Raw genomic sequence first — 18,435 nt, forward strand, 5'->3', positions numbered from 1 at the left:
GGGGCTCGCTGCGCCCCCCCCCCCTTCGCTTCCTTCCCCCCCCTCCCGGCCCCCTCCGCTCCCCGGGGGAGGCGCCGTGGTTGTGGGGCGGGGAGCGGAGCCGGAGCTGGAGCCGGAGCCGCCCGGGTATGGGGCGCGCAGCCAGGAGGGAGGGAAAGGTGCGGAGCGGGGCGGCGGTGGGGGGTGTGGGGGGGGGCGGTGCCGATCGCCTCAGCGGCCGCCATGAGGGGAGGAGAGAGGAGGTGGGGGGGGGGGGGGGTTGGGGGGCTGCTGGTGCTCGGGTGAGGGGTGTGAAGGGGCTGGGGAGGGTCTGAGGGGGATTAGAGGGGGCTTGGGGAGGCCTGGGGGGGGATTTGAGGGGGCTTGGGGGGGTCTGAGGGGGTTTAGAGGGGGCTTGGGGGGGTCTGAGGAGGATCTGGGGGGGCTCTGAAGGGGCTACAGGGGCTGAGGGAGATCTGAGAGGATCTTGGGGGGGGTTCTGAGGGGGATTTGAGGGGGTTATAGGGGCTGAGGGAGCCCTGAGGGGACCTGGGGGGGATCTGAGGGAGATTTGAGGAAGCCTGAGGGGGCTACAGGGGCTGAGGGAACCTTGGGGGGGTGTTTGAGGTGGATTTGAGGGGGCTACGGGAGCTGAGGGAGCCCTGAGGGGGATGTTGGGGTGCTGAGGGGCTCAGGGAAGGGGTCCTGGCGGTCCTTGCAGCCCCTCTGGGTGTCCACAGCCTTGCCGGCTGGCCCCACTCATGCAGGTGGTGGTAGCGGTGTCAGGCTCCCCAGCGAGGTGCCCAGCACCCCCCCAGCCTTGGATCCGCTGGCTCCTGGTGTTGCCGGAGCCCCCAGGCTCGCTTGCTGGCGTGGAGGTGAGGCCGGCTTCCTCAGGCACAAGGGCTGAGGTGAAATTGCTTTGTGTCCCCACCGGGCCCTGCATACGGTCAGTGATGTTCCTGTGGGCTTGACAGGGAGTTGGGAAAGACAGAGGGCTGTAAAAACCCTTAACAGTTGTTTTGAAATGCTCGATACCCGTTATCAACAAAAGATGACAGAATTGTCTTATCAAAACATTCCAAGGTGTAGGATGGAAGCTCATATATACATAACGAGCTACTTCAGCTGTGGATGAGCTGGGATGGATGCCCTGGACAGCTAAGCGCAAGTTCTGCAGGAGTGTGAAAGCTAGCAGAAAGGTCAAGATGGATCCAGCTTCAGGTAAAAAATATGACTTTGTTCACTAGTGTTTTGCAGCAGGTTAATATTTTTGTGTGGTGATTTAGAGCTTCTTTATGGTTTAGCTGTTAGAGACATTGGATTTCTGCTTTGTCTGTGGCATGGACAAATCGACATTTTATTTATTGTTCTGTGGTGCTGGCTTCAACATACTAAAAATTGCTGCGGTGGTTTTAGGATGTAAACTTTGCAAAGCTTTAGGACCTCTGTGTCAGAGTGAACTGTATCTTAGCTCTGTTTTAAATTCTTTACAGGTGTGAACAAAGGTGGCCCCTGGGCTGAGGCTTCACAGAGGAAGGTCTGATCTGGAGTTTGGTTTAAAGGCACAGGTGAAGATTTTTGGAAAAGAACTTTCATTGTGGAAACAGTGCCTATAAGTATTAACTAAACCTTTATCACAGGTGGGGAAAATAAGTTTCTGAGAATCCAGAGATTTTTTTATTTTTTTTTTTACTTCCTTGTAAGTAAGATTTTTTTCTTTATAAACTGCTCTCCTCCAATATATCAGGGGAGACTTATTCAAAATTCAAAACCAAAGAGAAATGTTTAAAGCTGCTGTTTTTTTCCCCTCTGTCCCGTGCATGCATACCTTGCTTATATTGCAAAAGCTTTAGAAGTCTTGAAAACTGGAAGAACTAAAAATGCATGGGAAATGTTCCAAAGGTCAAATATCAAAGTGTCCTCTCATAGTGGTACATGCATTGTAACTAAAGTCTTTGCAGAGTATAGCTTTTATTTTCTTAAAAACAGTTTTAATGTCTGGTCAAATTTGTGTTTTTACTTTTGGGATATGAAAAAAAGTGACTCTGCTTCAAAATTGTTATGCTTGTGCCATAAGGATTCAGTTTCGTGCTTTCTGTAATAGAGGAAGAATGTGTTACATCTTGATGAAGCAATGCTAAGTCTTACTTGGGGAATTCTTATTGTCTGTTTCTATGAATAAAGCAATCAACTCTATCTGTTCTAGATGTTGTCGATTAGAAATACTGCCTACTGACAAAATGTGTGAAATCCTGTCCTGTCAGAGTCCTTGTCAGAGCTGAGCAGCAGAAGTCATCTGAGCTCTGCTTACGGTGGTGGGGAAACTAGTCTTGAGGATCCCTGGTCAGTCTCCTGTTGGAAGATGAAAATATTCTCTGTGCTTATCTGTACCTTCTGGCTTTTAAAGTTGGAGTACAAAAAAGTTAGTATTTTGATGAATCACCATAATGGTTACAGTTAATATTTAATAATATTTGATTTTGTCTGGGGTTCACATGTTTTTCCAACTCCTTCATTGCTCAAAGTACTGTGTTGTTAATTGTATGACCAGCAAATGCTAAATACACGTTTACACAAAAAGGCTGACTACGTGTCAGAATCCTGGGCCAAAATACAAAATGCTAAAGACATTTACTCTAGAAGTTGTTCAGTTGTTGCTGAGCCTGAGCTAAGTTTTTGTGAACTTCTCTATGATTATCTTTTAGGTATTTTCTGATCTAGCATTAAAAACTCTTTAGTGTAACTAGACTTGCCCAGTTAAGTGATTTTATCTAGATTTTCTGAACCATTCATAGCAATGAACCACCACCTTTTTATTTTTAAAGCATGAAATACCTTTATATCCATCTTATATTAACAAAAGTTTTATATGAATTGATACTGTACATTAAATACACGCATCACACAGAACCCAGAAGGATTTCCCATGTCTGTAATATCAATGGATAGTTGAGCATTTGCTAAAATGAGCTGCTGATTGTTCTTTTGCCTCTTATAATACTCCTTTGTATATCTGCTGGTATCTTGTTTGTTCCTGTTGCATTTGCACAATGCATTCCTTCATGTTTTGTGTAGCATCTTCAGTCCTCTTTTTGTATGGAGATACAGCAATGTGAAAGAGAAAATTCTGTTCTTAAATCGTCCTTCTTCCTGCCCTTACTTCTCCACCCCCAGCCCCTCCAGTGTAGCTGGAAAATGGGTCATTAAGGGGAATTGAGAGTAATATTGATCACTGGTATCTGGAGTTCTGGGGAAAAGGGACAAAAGTGAGCACAGGAAAACGATATGTGTGTTCTTGAAAACATACATTTATGCTTTGAGACTCTTAAAATCAATATGGGAGTGCTATAGCTAGAAAAATAAATAAATGAAGACCTCGAGTCGTTGGCTGAAAAAGCACCAAAGCTTACTGCCATTGTAAGAGGCTTGGATGTTGGTGTTGTGCCTTTTGCCTCTTGGTTGTTTGAATTTCTCCTAACAGTGGTTAGCAACGTGCAAGCAGAGCGCTCAAGTCTAAACCAGAAGGGATTTTGTCTAATATTATTTGCTCTCTTTTTTTTTTTTTAAATGTAATCGCTCTTTTGAGTTAGGCAAGTTCAACACAATATATCTTGCAGTGCTGACTGCTGGGACTGTTGTATAACTCCTCTGGCGTATGAGTGATTCCCATTGATTTCTGCGCTAATTGTTTGCAAATGTTACATTTTTTGTCACAATATTCTGTTTTCTAGCAATGTTTCAAGTAAGAGATAAGAACTGAAGAAAGGTAATTCAAAGCCAAATGTTTAATGGGAAGTAGTTGTTTTAAGTTACCAAACTGAGAAGAGATGAGTACTTGTTACATCTCAAAACTGGCTTTGTTCCCCCCGAGCTTAGCATAGACCATTCCCTCTGGTTTTATTTGCACAACATCAGGCATACCAGTGGAGCCTAGAAATTAATAATGTTTAGCAAGACGAAGAAAGAAATCAAGTTTCACACACTTCTGCTGATTTACAGCCATAGGCAGATCAATATATAAATAATATAAAGCTTCCATAACTTGTACACCATTTTTTAGAACTGTTTCCTGCAGCTCTTTCTGCAACCATTTTTCTTCCAGTTTCTGGCTGCCAGATATGTTTTTGATTTCTTGTCAAAGCCAATTGTTAAACTTATGCTAATAGGAGAGGGCTTAGATGAGTTTCACAGGTGCATTTAGCAGCAGATACATAACATTTTCTCTTTTTGTGGAAAGAACACTTAATGAATACTCTTAAGGTTACCCTTCAGTGTTCAACAGGTGATCAAGCTATTTATTCCTCGTGTAAGCTGGTGTATTTCTCCATATTTCTTTTCTGAAGCATTAAGCATTTTATTCTGCAGGTAGGCTTACATCATTACGAATAAGAGCTTTATGTCTTCGATACTTCATATTATTGCAAGTAAGATTCCTGTATGGAGTTTAACAAATGTTGTTCAGTTTGTGAAGAGCAATGGTTCCAATTTTTTTATACTTATTACTTGTTTTGTATATAAATACTCAGCCATTCCAATTGCTGTTGGTCTTCCTTTTCCAAGCTGTCCTGTCCATAACCAACTTCAAAAGTGTAAAAATGTCATGAGTTAGACATTATAAACTAAAAATATTAGACTTTCAGGATAATTTGGGAGGGAAAGATGTGTATAATATGGATCAAAGACGTAGCATAGCTTTGTAATCAAATGAGTAGGCCATGCAGCTTCCCTGGGTCCTTTGTGGAGAATCAAAGTGCAATAACTTGTTAGTTGTGATGTGAGGGATTAAAAATAAAATCAGCGTTATATTTTTAAGCTGTTGTAAATCTGTGTGTTGGTCAGCAGAGAAGCAAGGCAAGAACTCGAGAGATTCTCGCACCATCCTGATAAAGGTCCTTTGCAAAAGCTGGCGAAGTCGGCTGTGATACGGTAGAATAAAACACAAAATCAGAGGTGGGAAAGAAAAGTGTCAATTTTTGGTACAAAACTGAGAATGTGATTATCAAAATTCAAAGCTAAAAGTGTGTGTTAATATATTTTTGAAACTAAGGTGGAAAAAAAGGTGAATGATGATGTCAAAATGAAACTGTATGAAATGAAGCGTATGGAAGAGTTTGCAGGAGTGATTTAGCAGTTCCTGAAGACGACAAGAGACATCTGGAGAACTCTGAAAATACAAAATGCAAAGATTCTTGTCAAAGCCTGTATCCGTGTGTGTTGGGATAAGAAGGAAGTTTTAGTTCATTTTTTTAAAAAAAGCAGTTTGAGGTATTTAGAGCAGCAAGAACGTGATGTTAGGTATTTACAAGGCCTGCACACCAGGAGCGTGAATGCAGTTGAAGCTAAAGGAGTCTTGATCCACTAGGACTTATCATAGATAACTTCAGGAGCATTTGACCAGTTCTACTCTATTCATGGGGAGGAAAAAAGGAAATGGACTTCCAGTTTTATACTTTACTGAATGATTAGGTTTTGATTTAGCAGAAGTGCCTCAGAAGAACAGAGCCTGTTTTTTTTCTTGCACTCAAAATAAGAAGCACCTACTGTAGAAAGAGCGTATTGTATGAAATCTGCTGCAGTGGATGTGAGAGCTTTCAAGTCTGACAGTTTAAGTAGTGAAGATGAAAGTGAGGACAGTTCTTGGGCAGGGGACTTCAAGAGGAATGTGATTCATGGGACACAGTGAGTAGCGTAATTACCCGTGCAGCTGCCGTAGTAACTTCTGCCAGTACTAAAAAAAAAACACCTGTCATGCCCAGTGCTCTATTGGTCGTAGTGTAAATGATAAAGATGGGAGCAGCGGCGTAATGCCTTGTTCCACTTGCCAACTGCAGATCGCTGCACGTGGATGGAGCTATTTCTGCTGGGTTTCAAATTGGCGTAAAACCTTCACAGGATTTCCTAAAGTGCTTAGGCTGAGGAAGTGTTTTGGAACTGGAGGTAGTGAGATTTTTTTCCTTTTCTCTAAAGAATAGTGAAAGGGCAGAGATTCAGAGGGGTTGAATGAATCTGATAACGGGTAGTACCTGTCAAATTCAGTCAAGATAAAACACTTAAACACTTAATTTCAGTGTTTTCAATACGTAAGGTTTTATTTCAGTGATTAATTTGTTTTGATATTGTATTAGGGCTTCTCAACTTCTCTGTGATCATACTTTCTTTCTGGTACGTAATATTTGAAAGGTCTGACCTGTAGTTCAATATTTGCTTCCAATTTAGCTGAATGAAACGTTTCAGACTTAATCCAAAATAGAATTTGGGGTGAAGAGCTCTTGAAAAACTTGGAGGGAAGAGCGGGAAGGAATGTTCTGCTAGACTCAGGCTTCATTTTTACTTACATTTCTGGATCTAGAAAAAAAAAAAACGTTACTGGAGAGTGAGGAAATTCTGTAATATTAACCACAGAACACTTTCTCTCGCTAACATGAGTTGTCAAAACTCACTTCTCCAGCACTCAAAGAATTTCTTTAAGTGCAATTTCCATTTAAAAATGTTGGAAGTGGATTGCTAAAGGTCATGGATCAGTCTAGCATCAAAGGTGGGTCTAGAATTCTGGAATGCTGATTTTTGTAGTCAGGGCTGTCTATTTGACTGCCTAGCCCCAATGTTGTGTTAGCAGATCATAAAATTTCACCCGTGCAATATAAACGATCATTGTCCTGTTTAAGAGAACACCTAGATTCCTAAGCTGTTCTTAGAACACGTAGCTGTTCTGAGCATCAACTATACATAAGTACACATGTAAACTTCCTGATTTCATTCAGTCTTTGTTATCCTCATCAAAGAATTTCTAGATCTTGCTTTTTTTTTTTCTAGCCTTTAATTTGCTTATCATTCCATTTTTGTCATTTCCACCTCCTGTTTCTTGAGAAACTTGCCTACTTCAGCTTGTTTGGCGTTCTTAAGCAAAGGCATTTGTGGCTTGATTCAAGAAAGAGGTAAAAAGGGAATCTCAAGTTCCTGTACACACAATTATTACACAAAATTATCACACGATTGTTACTTATTTCATGAAAATGTTCTGTAAAGATTCCTCACTGTTGTCCCTGTTGACTGATGGTACCAGTTCCACGGGCTTAAATCCAGGCACGAGGGGAGTCCTACAGCAACGCTGCAGGGCTGAGCTGTACAGCAAGGGGAGACCCTTGTACCTAAGCACCTCCTGACTGCAAGCAGAGTGAAGGTAAGTGGTGTGCTTCTGTAGCTTACACATCCAGCACCCGTATGTATGCACTGGGGCTCAGCCCCAATAAAGTGACCTTTTTATGGAAGTTATATTGCGTATGTTCTTTGTCAGAGGTTGCTATCAGTTTATGGAGTGAGAGTCATGTGGCAGCTGTGAAAGTGCTATTAAAAATTAAGATTCTCATTTTGCTTGAAGACTGTAGTTCTTTTTTATTTCTAACAATGAAAACACCAAGCCTGAAAAGTAGTTTTAGACTTTCCCATGCATTCTTTGAGTCTTTTTTTCCAAAATGGAAAGCAAGGCAAAAACAGACTTTTTTTTTTTTTTTTTTATTAAAATCCCCATTCAAACCCTATGAAGTAGTACAATTTCTGCTGGTGTAAAAGGAGATCAGCTCATCCCAGAGCTGATTTTGTTTTCTTCCCCGTTAAGTATTAAGTCTCCAAAGGCGGTTAACAGGTAGGCTAGAGTAGTTCAGTTGGAAGGGACCTACAAAGTCTTTGAAATCCAACTGCCCGACCACCTCAGCACTGGCCAAAAGGTAGAGCATATTAGTGAGTTTGATAGCAAGTTGTTCGGATTCTCTTTTGACTTATTTTTGGCCTAGTGTAAAGATACAGTGTGTTGCCTGCCCACTTTTTTGCCCAATTACATAAATAATTCAACTGTTAAACTACCAGGTCACAGGTGGTGACAGGATATGAAACTTGTTTTATTTACCCAGCTCCCTGAAAGAGGATTTTGCAATTGTTCAAATGGCTTAAATTGTCACTGGGGGGAGAGAAATTTTGACCAAGGGACTGATACCTGCAAATAATACCCATGAAATGTACAAACTAGGAGGAAGACTTGAATTTTTCTTGTAGATGAAGTAAGTGATGTGCTCATCAAGTGGTAAATGTAGATATATCAGAACTTCCAGATCCAAACTGACTGCAAAGTTCCTGTACAGCCAGAAGCACTTGGTGCTGCTTGGCCACGCAGGCTGGTCTTCATGCATGCTGTGCCTCCTGCCAGTTCCATGCCCGGTTACAAGGAGCTGCATCTATTTTTGTAAGACTTGCATGAAGCAAATGAAAAGTTAATTTAACAAATTGAAGACTTGTGCTAGGATATGTGGGTGTTTTCTTTGTTCAGAGACAGAGTAAAAGGGGAAGAAGCAAATGCTGTAGCCTGGAAGTTATCAAAACTGAGTTAATTTTAAAGATGAGGTAGAAGGGCCCCTTTAGAAACCTATAAAGCGAGATTCTTGTGTATCTGCACCATTAATGCCCGTAAGGTGGAGGTGATCTACTGGAGTGAGTGGAATGAATTGGTGCAGAAGAGGAGGCTGAATGCAGCGGGGATGTGGTGACCTGGCTCGTGTTGTTGATGGAATTGCTGCCATTGACTTCACCAGCATCACCAGCACTTTGGTTTTGGCTCCTAAGCCACTTCCAGTTCCACTTCTGCAGTGAGGATAAAGAACAATCAGCAAGTTCGTACAGAAGCTGCTGGTAGGCATCAGCAATGAGATCTAGCCTAGCATTTAATTAAAGCTTAAATAGATGTCTTTTTTTTTTTTTTCTGTAAATATTTGAGAATCCTAATCCTCTGGTGGTCACATTGTGGTGCTTTCCCTCCTAGGTGGGCATGAAGCTTCTGGGCAGCAAAAGCAGGAGTTTTACAAGTGTTCTGTGTACTTTGTGCCCTCCGAGGCTGTAATTCAGCCGTGTTTCACGTCTGCTGAAACAATAGGAGCTACGGGGGCGAAATAGGACTTGGATAAGTGATGCTCAGTTTTACTTCAGGAGAGGATGGGGTGAGGGTCCCCACGTCCTTCCTTATGGGAAGAGGATGCTAATGGGGAGCTTCATCCACTGCTGTGGTGAGTGGAGGCTTCCGCAGGAAGATAAGGCTACGTGTGCTTTTCCAGTGAAATATATTACACATTTGCTACTTTCTGGGTAACAGCCAAGTCGTTTGTTGTCCCTCCCCACACACACTTCCATTTATAAATGAAGTCTTCAGTCTTTTGAATGTCATACAAAACCGTTCAAAACCAGACTTGAGCAATTGAAATTCAATTAGTTCAATCAGAGCAATTCAATTGACACAGCTGAGTTCTGTGATCTGAACAAAAGATCTTGCTTTAATTGTGTCGGAATATCCTGATGCTGATATGATTGTCTTGTCCCCAGCCCTCCAGAAGGACTAATGCGTTTTGTAGTTTACTTGCACACGCCACAATTTGCTGCTTGAGGTTTATGTGGTGCCATAGCCTTTCGTGAAATTGGAAGTCCACTGGAAAACAAAAGAAATGTTTGTGTTTCGTGTGGGCAAACCCGCTGAATGCTGGGGTTTAACACGTAACACTGCTAAATTTGGGAAGCGGCTCGGTCATCTGTTCTGTCTGGAGACAGACGATCTTGTAATAGCCACTTGCAGATGATATTTCTGATGAATCATTTGAGGTTGTGATTCACAGCTCAACTGAGATGATGTTACAAGTTAATTTTTTAAACTTCATCTTAGAGCACAAAAGGTTATGATAGCTGCTTTCCTGCATCTACACTTGTCAGTCTCCAACATACGGTGGGATGCAAAGCCAACACAACACGTTTATTCCCTGACCAAGGTCCTCCACTACCTCGAAGCAGAGGTTTCCTTACTCATCTTGCTTCTGCCACAAGCACTCTCATTCTTAGACCTCTGTTTTCCTGTGGTGTTTGTGACTGGTGGCCACCAGTGTTGTGTTTTTTTTTTTTCCTCGTCTTCCTAGATGTTTCTTTACCATGTCATATTTGTCCCTCTTTGGGTTTCTGTAGGCGATTAAAGACCAGAGGAGTCATCTTGATTCCTGTTTTTTTGCATGAGCGTGAAACTAGTGGTTGTACCCGCAGGTCTGGTGTTACCTAGTTCTGTTTTCTGTCAGAAGTTAAAATCTCATGTTGGCTTTCTGAAATCGTGTAAATGAAGCATCAGCTTATGCATCGCGTAATTAAAGTGGAGATTCTCATCTTCTTCTGCCAGCCCTCCTTCATCACTGTCTCCGGCACAGCAGATGAAACAGCCTTATTTGCTTATCATGCAAATTCAAATCAGGCATCCTCTTTGAAATAAGTTTCTCTCTAATCCTCAATAGTGTTGTCTAAACCTCCATATTTCTTCCTATGTGAGATTTTAGAGATGAGGTCCTTGGCCATCTGCACGTGTAAAACCTCTGCAATATTTCACCAGCTATTTAATCACTCCTTCCAATATTGTTTTCTCTACCTTGACAGATTTCATGTGTTGCATCCTTACCGAGTGGTGTTGCACAGGGTGGTGGTTTGCTATTGCATCCCGTTCTTGTGCTCTGCTCTGTTGCTTCAAATAGGAAGTATTTTTCCTTGCATCAGATCCCAGGCTGCTTGGCACAGCGTGCCAGCCTCCCTTGTCTGCCTGTTGCTTTTAGATCGTTACTTTCCTACAAGGATAATCTCCTGAACAACCCAAAACTTTCCTCTACTATAACAAATTGCTAAGGTCCTCAGTTATTTGTTGATGTGCTGTTGGGACCATCAGTGCTGCCTGGATGTATCTTTGGGTCTCCCTACCTTCCTGTTCTGCTGTTGACTCTCACATGACATTTTTGTGCCTGTTATGGAATTTCTCTTGCATGTTTATTCTGTCCCAGGACTTGACGTGAGTCAGTGGCTAGACTTCATAGACACAATAGTAAAACAAATAAATAATGATGGAATATGGAATAATCAGACATAATAATTGACTCACAAGTATGGAAGGTGATCTAGTTCGTAATTCCACTCAGGGCAGGGACAGCCACACTTAATGTTCTCCCTAACAGATATTTATGTGGGCTGCTTCAGAGGTACGTGGTATTGAAATGGCTGCTCCCCAATAATTTGCTCCATTACCTCGCCATCCTTGCTAGTCATGATGTCTGACCTGAATCTTCCTTGCTGCAGCGTAAGCCCATTGTTTTTCATACAGGCCGTGAAAGGAAAAAAAAAAAAAAAAAAAAAGGTATTTTCATTTGTTGTTGTTGGCATTTTGTTTAAAGTACTTACAGACTTTGTGGTCTTGTTGTCAGGGCAGCTACCTCCGTTTCTCCAGTCTCCCTCGTGCTTGTTTCCAGTTTTCTGTCGCCTCTGTTAGGCAGATTTCATAGGGCACAGCATTCCAAAGCTGGGTGCTGTACTCCTGGGTTATATTTGTCTTTGATCACCATAAAGTGCAGCACTGCTGTCAAACTCAATAAATAACCCCTGTTGACTCACGCTCACCTTGTAATTTCACTCTAACCATTAGATTTTTTTTTTTTTTTCCTGTGGAGTTTCTGCACAACGTTTGTGGTTGAAGTGGCAGTAACAGGCAGTAGCTGCCGGTTTTTCCTCAACAAGGATCCAGGTCTGGATGGTCAAAGTGTTAATGCAAATCTGTTACTAGAGGGACGTGTGATCAGTGTGAGGAAGCTGTATGACTTCGAACTGGAAACGCAACTGGAAAAGATGCTGAGGCTGTTCAGAAGTCCCTGGTGGGTATCGGGCATCTCATTTTTTTCTCATGGTGCTTAGGATTTACCCTAGCAATAGCAATATCTGTTACATCAAATAGCATTACGTCTGACATTTATCCCCTCGGTATGTAAAGGGAGGAATTTTATCCTCTTTCAACCTTCACTTTTGTGAACCTGAACACGTGGAGCACCTGTGTACTCAGTGAGATCCATTACCAAGATAATCTGAGTTGTTGTTCTCTCAACTTGTTCCTTTCTAACAAGAATAATTAGATTTTTTACTCGCTTTTCTTAACTGTTTCATCCTGGGTGTCGCTTACAATGTGAGATATCCCATTTCATCACTGACTCTTGAACTTTAGAGACAACTTAAAGAAGTGTAAGTATTACAGGTGATGCTTTGAAGAGTGATTCTTCAGGCCAAGTGGCTGAAATCTGTCCACAGGATCCCAGAGTGCTATGATGGGTGAGGAGCTGCCTATGCCAATGCTGGACCAAAGTCTCCCAAGGATTCTCAGACTGAAAACAGTGCCAGAGGGGATAGAAAAAGTTCTGGGTGGAGAAAGAGGGTTTCTTATTATTAATCAGTCTCCACACTGAGTGCAATACTGCTATTCTGGGCCTTGGAAAATGACATGCTATTTTCCTTTCCTTTTAAATATGACAAAAGCAAAGGCTAGGACTAAGTGGTGGATATTAAATATTGAATATTCCAAAAAGATTTGTCATCTGCTAAGCATAAGATGACTTTCTTCCAAAAAGAAGCAAGCTGGCTAGGCACTATATGTTTGTTTTATTTTTATTTTTTTTCTTCACAGAGGTCATGTATTCCCATTCCTGCTTAAGCTAAATTAACAGGTGGGTGAATGGAAGCAGTTCCCCTTAACAGAAATGCCCTTACAAAAACCAGTAAGTGATTTAATCTACTGAGTTTCACTGAGTATTCACAGTTCACCCTCTTGTGTGCTAGAGTTCAGCGTTGTACAAACAGGATCAGAAATTCTTTGCTTACCTAGCAGCAAATTGGCTGCTTAGTCAGATACGCAAAGCACAGCGGTGAGCGTACAATGCTGAAAGAAAGTTTTGATAATTTCGCTTTCTTTTATAGCGCCATTTGTTGCGGGGTCAGACTTTTCAGATAATAGCTGTACAAAGTGCCTCAGCATGCTGTGTGTCTTCTGAATGAGGCTCCGAACACAGATCTCTGCGCTGGAATGTGCGGTTGGAGATGAGCTAGGGAAATATTCAGCGGCTTTGAATGTTATTACTGCTTATGTGCTGCGTTATTCTTTCTGAAAATTCCCAGAGCTTGCAATATGTTGTGTGTATATACATAAAGGCCCCGTGAGGGGAGGAATAAAATACATTTTTCTTTCTTTCCTCCATTCCTCATGAATAGCTTAGTTCCTGAAAACCGAAAGTGATGTAACCTTGTTTATTTTCTTACTTCCACTTGTGCTGTTTTTACAGTCATCTTAAAAATGTTCTGCTTCTGTCATTGTTCTTTAAATATTTGCTTTTCTATCTCAGACAGCCTTCTGAGTGGAAGTCCATGGGAAAGGGATGTTTGTGGCTCATTCATGTTATAAGTTCTAGTAGTTGAAAGATGTAGAAATTACAGCAGTATGGTCAAAACGAGTAGAGCTGTGTTTTCAAATACTCTAACTGTTCATGCAAATGCTGTAGCCACCATCTATTTTCTCTAAGGTCAATCAGGCGACCAAAACTTGCGATTAATTTGTGTGAAAACTGATACAAAAAAAAAAAAAAATTGTGTTGGCAGTTGGCATCATCTTAACACAGGCAGCAGAAAGCCAGGGTGAGTGCGTGCGTGTTCCTGAAGAAGGGTGGGTGTTACCCGGACAGGAGCTGTTCCAAAAACACAAAGCCTGAATTAGCATGTGCAGGTATGTGGAGCTGCATTCCAAGTGCGTGTCCTCATTGGCAGTGACCATGCAAATGGAGCTGTTGTGCATGCAGATGAGCTCTGCTTGTTCCACTGTGCCTGCACCTAGCTCGCACACCAGCTCCAGATAAATGATTATACAAAGGAGAAGCCGAATGGCCCGAGTGGTTTGTATTCAGTAGAACGTTTCTGAACTTTAAAACAAAACCAACCAAACAAAAACCCACTCATATAATGTGGTTATATTTCAAAAGACACGTTTCTGCATACAGGTTACCAAATGTGCGGTGTAGTATCAGAAGTTAGTGCAAGGGAAGTCCTGGTTTTTGTGATCTAAGTTAATCAACTTTATTCTGTGAGGTAGAAAAGAGGGATTCTGGTATATAATTTACTACGTAGGGTAAGTGTTAGGGGTGGCTTTTTGTTCTCTAAAATGAAGACAGTGATTCACCAACTTCTGTTTTTTAGAAACACCAGTGAAATATCTCCCCCTTGATTTAATCTGCAGCTTGTTCCATCTTTCTACCTTCCTGCTGTAAAGAGCCACGTCTTTTTCAATGTTTTTCTCAATATCTCTGAATGCAAAGGAGATATGGGTGGGACTTCAAGCTGGAAGTAGGAAATAAAACTTAAGCCAAGGGAGGTACTATGTTAAAATACATACAGATACACGTGTATTTCTATGAGGGGCTGCTTCTATCACAAATCCACTTTATTATCATGTTGTATTCTCCAGGAATACATGAACCCCACCAAAGAGGGGGGAGGCAATAAATAAAGGAGGCACAGAAGGATTTGAATTAACCAGGCTGTCCCATTCCAAACCTCAGACAGTGACAAAAGGACTGCTCTGGAATTCTGCATCTGGATTTCTAGAAACCAGTTTTTGTTGATCTTCCGAGAATTTAGTAAATACACACCCCAAAACAGACTTTACTTTGTATTTTGCCTGGGGACTGTGTGCGCAGAGCACAGCACGAGTTTGGCTACCTCTATGTGATTTTAAGAAGTTGAAGGAGTTAAGTAGGGTAAAACTCTTAGTGTACACCAGCTCAGTGCAGGAAGAATTCATATACCGTGAAATTTGGGTGAAAGAAAGGTGTTTTTGACTCCTTAAATTATAACTTTATATAGTTATGTTCCTAGGAGTTTCACACTGCAGTTTCTCTTTACCCCAGTGCTCCACAATTTGCAAATGTGTTCTTCAGCAGAAATAACGAGCTTGCCTGTTTTGTAATGCTACTGCTAGAAAATGCAGAGGTAGTGTTATTTAGCAGCAGTATCACCTTGTACAAAGTTTACCGTTCCTCTGATAGTGATCTCTGGCACATATTAGATGCAAAAGACCTGAGAGTGACAGGAGCACGAGCCGTAGCCCTCGTGTATGAGCAGGAAGAAGGAACAGAGCGATAGAGCAATCTGAGAGCATCGAGAGCCCTGCGGGTGTGACTGGTGGCCTCTGGTCCCAGAAGGGGGGGCAGGTGTAGCTCAGGTGTGTGTAGTACCCGAGGAAGTACCTGACCAGTCCTCAGCAGGCCCTGCAATGCTCTCGGGAACCTTCTGCCGGTGTATGTGCTGCTGATCAAGTGATTTTTAACTCGGGTTTCATTGGGGAAAGGTGGTGTCAGTCAGCATCCTGCCAGGCAGGTTTAATGGGGTGGAGGTTCTGGGAAAACTGGTGGGACTGGAAGCTGTACTCTCCTAATAGGAAAATGGAGCTAGGCTTCTGAATAAAAAGGAGTTATTTGCCTAATTTCCCTTCAGATGTTCTAATATACACAGGGGTCCAAAGCTAATTCTCTATTTAATTGGTTTTAGTTGGCTAAGACTCAGACCTCAGAGATGGGGGGGTGGGGGGATAGGAGGGAGGGAGCAAACAGCAACCTGTGGGTGGGAAACCAGGTAAGGAATAAACTTTATATTTAAAAAACATCCTTCTAAATTCTTTTTTTCTGTTGTTTTTGGTCTGTGTTTATTTTCCACCTGTTCTCTCATTCCTTTGTGATCTATTTATTTGTATGGGAATTCCTCAGAAAGCAGCTGTTGTGCTTGTGACATAAAACAGAATGGGGAGAAGTGCTTCGTGACATCACCTCTTACAAATCCTTTCCCCCATGCCTTAAAAACAAGACGAAAATCGCCCAGGTTTACAGAAATACGACTTTTATTTATTTGTTCATTTATTCTGTTGGGAGACTATGGGCGGGGGGGATGTGAGCTCTGGAAATTCTTGCTTGAAAGGGCAGGGATTTAAGTCTCAGCCAACATTACTTCTCCCTAGGTATTTGAGTTAATGAACATAAATAGAAACCAGATAATTTTAAGACACCTGTGGTAAAGCAATTTCCTTTTGCAGATCAAATTTTGCTACCATCTCTCTGATTTTTCCCTACATGTACCCCAGAGGAAAGTAAACCTCAGTGTCCAATGCGAGATCTCAGCAGGCAGGAGAATACTGCTCCTTTTAACAAACTGTAACTGGTTATGCCCTGAAAACAAAAGAAAAAGTATATGGGGAACATTCACAACCTTAATTTAAAAAAAAAAAAAAAAAAAATCTTTCCTGAAATAAATGAATTTGGAATGTTTTCTTTGAGCAGCCTGACTTTTCCTTTAGCTGTCCATGTCTGGTACCTGTTCTGTAGGCTGTTTTTGTCCAAAACCTGGATATTTAAGGCCTCATTCTTGAATGTACCACGTGTAAGACGCTTCACCCAGCAGTTGTGAGGGTACATCTGAAGCTGAAACTCGATGCAGGTCTCGGCATTTGCATTAAGAAACCTTCAGCCGCTGTTGAGAGCAGAGTGCCCGTGGTGTGCAGGCACCTTCTGGTCAAGCTGTTTCGGGTCGTGCTGCAGCCAAACAGCCCGGTGATGCCTTGAAACAGGGAGTTGTCATCCTGGTAAGCTGCTCATGGCTCTGTGAGTGCCGTGTTTTCAGGCAATTATTGTGCTTGTGTTTTTCTGTAGGCTGTGCCAGCTGTGTCTGCCAGGTACTGGCCGTTTTTCCTCTTTTTTTTTTTTTTTTTGTCACTGGATGGACCTTTACTCAACTCTCCACTTTTAACTCTGGTTTGGTCAAAACAGGCTGCCCAAGAGCGTGTTTTTGTACCTCAGTAGTTAACTGACTTTATGAATTCTCAATGTGTATACAAATGCAAATGTATAAAATCTGTGTGTAGCCATACCTTTACTTTTGGGAAGGTGGGATGTGTTTGGTAAGGTGCATCATTATATTACTTGCCTTCCTCAAGAGTTAAAACTGAGGAGTTGGTGTGAGATACTCTAGGGAATAAATTGGCTGTTAAAAGAAAAAAATATATTACTTTTTGTAAATATAAAGATGTAAGATAAATTCTCTTTTTGTAAAGATATTTATTTACTTCCTTGGTTGGAGGAGTAGGGGGCTATAGGTTTCAAAGAAGAAGCATGTTTGACAGGCCATTCAAAAAGTTTCAAGTGTACTGTAGTCTAAAAACAAAGTCAAAGCAACGTGCAGAGTGAGTGTTTTCATTTGGTTAGTTCTGTAATATCAACTTTTCATCCTGATTCTTTTTTTCTTCAAATCCAAATACCTGGCATTTGCTTGGAACAGAAGTCCTGTTTTAACGTATGTGCCCTTCCATTGATTTTTTTCATGGGACTGCTCACATAAAGTTAAATAGCTATGGAGTGATATTGAAATCAGAGCTATACATTTCGTAATAAGTTAAAAATATCCAGTCAAATTCTGCATAGTAAATTTTGGATATAATGAAGTTGTTCATAACTTTTTTGGGGGGGAATGAGCGTGACTACGTTTCCCCAGTGATTTACAATGGCCACGATTTTTAAGAGGCCTAAATTCCCTTTCCAGTTTCTAATTATTTAGAACACTTCCATAAAGAAGCCGTGGAGTTATGTTGGCCATACTGTGATCTAATTAAATATTTACTGTACTCGTATATCTGGTGGCTGAGCCGGGCCCGTGGAAGTGCTGATGCACGCAGCCCTGCAGCTGAGGGTCCTGAGCTGGCGACCCGACCCCGTGCTGCCCGTCTTTCATCCCCAACACTCTTCTGGCTCGCCTGGGTTTTATTTCCAAGAAGCTCTTGACAGGTGAAGATGTCTGTCTTTGAAGTTCCTCACAGAGGCAGATTCCCCGTTGGCCCGCAGTGTGCTGCAACAGCACCCGCCTTTGTGTGTTTGGTGCTGTGTCTCTTGCTTCTCCTGTGCCCTAAATATTCCTCGTTTAATGAAGTGAAGCTCTTTAATTACTATTTTTCTTTGTGGAACGGCTCGTGGTCCCTTGGTCTTTTGATACTATCAGACTGAAAGGAAGAGGAAAATCCTTTAAACAATTTTCCAACTCCCTCTAGAGGATTTCTTTCCAAGCCCAGAAATAGCTGCGCAGCGGGAGAAGCGGAGCGCTCAGTCACTGCGCCTGCACAGCCAGGTTTCAGTCCAGATTATATCTTTTTCCAGTATCCACAGACTGCTTTTTTTTTTTTTCCCTGTCAGTTCCTGCTAATGTCTCCCTGGTTTTATTCCTGCTGTTCTTTAAATATGAATGCTCATGGTCCATTTTTCCTTAGGCAATGCAAGCCTGGCATTCTCTGACATGGGATCCCGCTGCAGTCATCGCTACCTGGAGGATGGCTGTTCTCATGGTGTGCTGATTCCCCCAGACCAAACCTTCTGAGACTGTCCAAGCAGAAAGCTGAATTTTAACACCTCTTAGCTGCCTTCTTTCCCATCACGATATTGACATTTTAATGTCTGTTGCGCATAGCAACTTGTTTTCATGGTGGTGTCTTTTACCCTTTTGTGCCCCTAAGTTGCTTGCATTTCTGTAGCAGTCCTTTGCTGCCTGTTGTGTTGTGAC

At 42.0% G+C, this 18,435-nt stretch overlaps 1 long non-coding RNA gene across 2 annotated transcripts; it reads left to right on the forward strand.

Annotated features, from left to right (window-relative positions):
* Positions 1-20: 20 nt before the first annotated feature.
* Positions 21-2,178, forward strand: LOC116493454. 2 transcript variants are annotated; one of them, XR_004253772.1, is made up of 3 exons: positions 21-158; positions 1,066-1,203; positions 1,476-2,178. It is a non-coding gene; the product is annotated as an uncharacterized LOC116493454 (long non-coding RNA). The 2 variants fall into 2 exon arrangements; XR_004253773.1 differs by having other exon boundaries at positions 21-126.
* The last annotated feature ends 16,257 nt before the right edge of the window (positions 2,179-18,435 follow it).

This window comes from Aythya fuligula, chromosome 11 (assembly GCF_009819795.1).
Source record: "Aythya fuligula isolate bAytFul2 chromosome 11, bAytFul2.pri, whole genome shotgun sequence".
NCBI classification, from domain to species: Eukaryota; Metazoa; Chordata; class Aves; order Anseriformes; family Anatidae; genus Aythya; species Aythya fuligula.